Source organism: Arachis ipaensis, chromosome B03 (assembly GCF_000816755.2).
Source record: "Arachis ipaensis cultivar K30076 chromosome B03, Araip1.1, whole genome shotgun sequence".
Taxonomy (NCBI): domain Eukaryota; kingdom Viridiplantae; phylum Streptophyta; class Magnoliopsida; order Fabales; family Fabaceae; genus Arachis; species Arachis ipaensis.
In genome coordinates, this window is record NC_029787.2 from 23,250,295 (window position 1) to 23,253,702 (window position 3,408).

Consider the following 3,408-nt stretch of genomic DNA (forward strand, 5'->3'; position numbering starts at 1 on the left):
GTGGCCATATGATAGTCCCAAACTTCACTGGAGGACAAATGTATTGCCGGAAACCTTGTGACACATAGAGCATGTGGAAGTTTTACAATAGTATACAAGCAAGTGATTTGTCAGTTTCAATAGCCTCCAAAGAAAACATTAAATGTAGAAGAAGACACATCAATTGCTGTGGGTGGTGATGGTGGGATGGCGAAAGCGGTGGGGCTGTCAATAGAGCCACCACCGCCTCCACGACTCTGACAAGTGGCTGGTATCCTTTATTACACATTTAACACTTCCATTACTCATACTATAATTTATTATATGTGTTAAATTTTAATTATTAAAAAATATTTAAAAAAAATGTTTTAAATGTCTTTAAATGACTCCCTATATTTAAATGCTGTATACAACATTGTCCCTTATGTAAACCTTATCCATTGTTAATATCTCTTACTAATCGTTTCTAAGATTCATTCAAATTACCGACAATGGAATCATCAACCAGGTTTTCTGAACATAGGAATGTATCCATGGCTAGCCCTTGGTCACCAAACTGTAAATAATTATTGATGTAATTATCAAGTTAAATTACATATATTACATCTTTTAAGTGCGGTCATTTTTTCGAATTCTGTTTTAATCAGTCCACCTAGCTAACATCAGGTTTGTATCTGGCAAAAAGTATTATATAAACCAAATCCGTCATGAATCTTACTCATCCTTTCTAAGGTTGAACGAAATCAACAAGAATGGAATCATCAGCAGCTTCTTTGAAGATAGCAATGTATCCATGGCTAGCCCTTGGCCACCAAACTGCACACTTCCACTTAGCCAACAAGTTAGCCGAAAAAGGCCACAATATCACATTCTTCGCCCCAAAAACAACACAATCCAAATTAGCTTCCTTCAATCACCACCCCAACCTTATCACCTTTGTCACCATCACTGTTCCTCGTGTTGAAGGCCTTCCACCACATGCTGAAACCACCTCAGATGTGTCTCCGCCTTTGCGTGCAGTCCTCATGACTGCCATGGATCAAACTCAACAAGTAATGGAAACCCATCTTTCTACTCTTAAACCTGATATCGTTTTCTATGACTATTTCACTCACTGGTTGCCACCACTGGCAAGGAGTCTAGGAATCAAAGCCATTCATTATTGCACTGCGCGTTCTGTGATGGTAGGCTATCTTCTCTCCCCTGCAAGGATCAATCAAGGGATACACAATCATGTTGATCTAACGCATCCTCCTCCGGGGTACCCGGCTTCGTCGTCTATAACGCTTCATACACATGAGGCACGAGAATTATATAACTTGAGAAACATAACTTTCGGCAGCAATGTTCTTCTCGGTGAACGTATGTTCACTACCATGATTGAATCTGACGCTTTGGCATATAGAACATGCAGGGAAATTGAAGGGCCTTACCTTGACTAAGTAGAGGAACAATTCAAGAAGCCTGTGATTCTATCAGGACCAGTTCTGGAACGACCCAATGCTAGTCTAGATGAAAAATGGGGTTCATGGCTTCGAGGGTTCAAAAGAGGTTCAGTGGTTTATTGTTGTTTTGGAAGTGAGTGCTGGTTACAACCAAATCTGTTCAAAGAATTGCTGCTGGGTCTTGAACTCACTAACATGCCGTTTCTAGCGGCATTGAAAGCCCCTGTTGGGTTCGATTCAGTTGGAGACGCGCTACCAGAAGGGTTCCAAGAGAGGGTTGCAGGAAGAGGAATTGTGTATGGAGGGTGGATCCAACAGCCATTGATATTGGAACACCCTTCTGTTGGTTGCTTCATTACACATTGTGGATCAAGCTCGTGTACAGAGGCATTGCTGAATGCGTGTCAAATAGTGTTGCTGCCAAATAGTAGTGACCAGTTCCTTAATGCAAGAATGATGGCAAACTACTTGCAAGTTGGTTTGGAAGTGGAAAAAGGGGAACAAGATGGATTCTACACCAAGGAAAGTGTGTGCAAAGCTATCACTATTTTGATGGATGATGAGAATCAAACAAGTAAAACACTCAGAGCTAACCATGCTAAATTAAGACACATTTTGCTTCTTAAAGATTTGGAGTCCACTTATATTGACAACTTCTGCAAGAAACTTCATCATATTATAATGGAAAAAAAAATAATTTCTACTTTTCTAGGTACTTCATTTTGAATTAAAGTGCAGATTGTATCTCATAATAAATCATTTTGAGTGAAGAAAAATGTTCTTTTCATTTCAAATTAATTATCTTTTTTATTTTTATTTTTGTTGTAAATGAAGTGGTGTCTTTTAATTTTAAGAAGTGATTAATTATTTTTTGGTGATTTCTGTACATATTTTTATTTATCCAGAAATTTCTAAAATCTTTTTAAACAAGTGTTTCTAGTTTGTTTGTTTGTTTGTGTTTTATTTGAAAGTTAAAAAAAAAAGAGTTTTTATGTTATGAAAACATTCTAACGTAAAAAGTGGATGTTAACTCTATTAACAAATTTATTAATATAAATTGGCACATATAATGATATAAATAAAGGTGGGGAAGTGCTAGGGACAATGAAAATTTTGAATAACATGAACAACTACCAATCAAATGAAAATATACTACATCCTAATTTAATGCTACTAATTAAATTTACTCTTTTAACCCTACTAATTCACATTGTTTGCACATTGTTCAAAAATCTTGTTTGTTACCTATACTTTTCCATAAGGGGAGTGCTAGGGTCAACAACTTTTGTGTTTTGTAATCATTAATTAGTCATTAATAATTTTTTTAATGGTGTGAGATTACATCCAATGATGAGAGATTACCCACTTTTCTTTTGATGGTTAAGTACTACCCACAAAATACAAAAGTTGCTGACGCCTATACTTTTTCAATAAAGGTCTGTATCTCTTAATCATTTTTTTTATTTGATATTTACTAGAAAATGCGGACGGAGTTTGTTTGCTTCGGAGAATCATCCTCTTTGTAATGTTAACTCTATTAACAAATTTATCAACTAGTATGTAATTGTATGTGGTGATAATCAATTGGTCCATTGTATGTATCTTTCTAACCCCACAATCTCAACATCACCAGCATAATTTACATCAGCAAAGTCAGAGAAACTTACAATAGGATTGAACATACACAAAATAAATAGCATTCAAATATAGGAGCATCTAATGCCAAAACATTTTTCATTTTCGTATTTTTAAAATACTTTAATCGAGTTAATACTAAATTTAGTTTAAATTATCCATTTTTAATTTAGTTTTTTAAAGATTAAATTAATTATATTAATCTTTAAAAAATATAATTGTAAGTCAAATTAATCTTTTTATCAATTAAACTTTATGTATTACATAACATGATGACATGGCAAATTAATGTCCCATGTCATAAAATAATTTCTTGACATGTCTTAAATTTATTTAGAGTGAAATTATC

General features: G+C 34.6%; 1 pseudogene; it reads left to right on the forward strand.

Annotated features, from left to right (window-relative positions):
• On the forward strand, nucleotides 410–2,225 carry LOC107629804 (annotated as a pseudogene).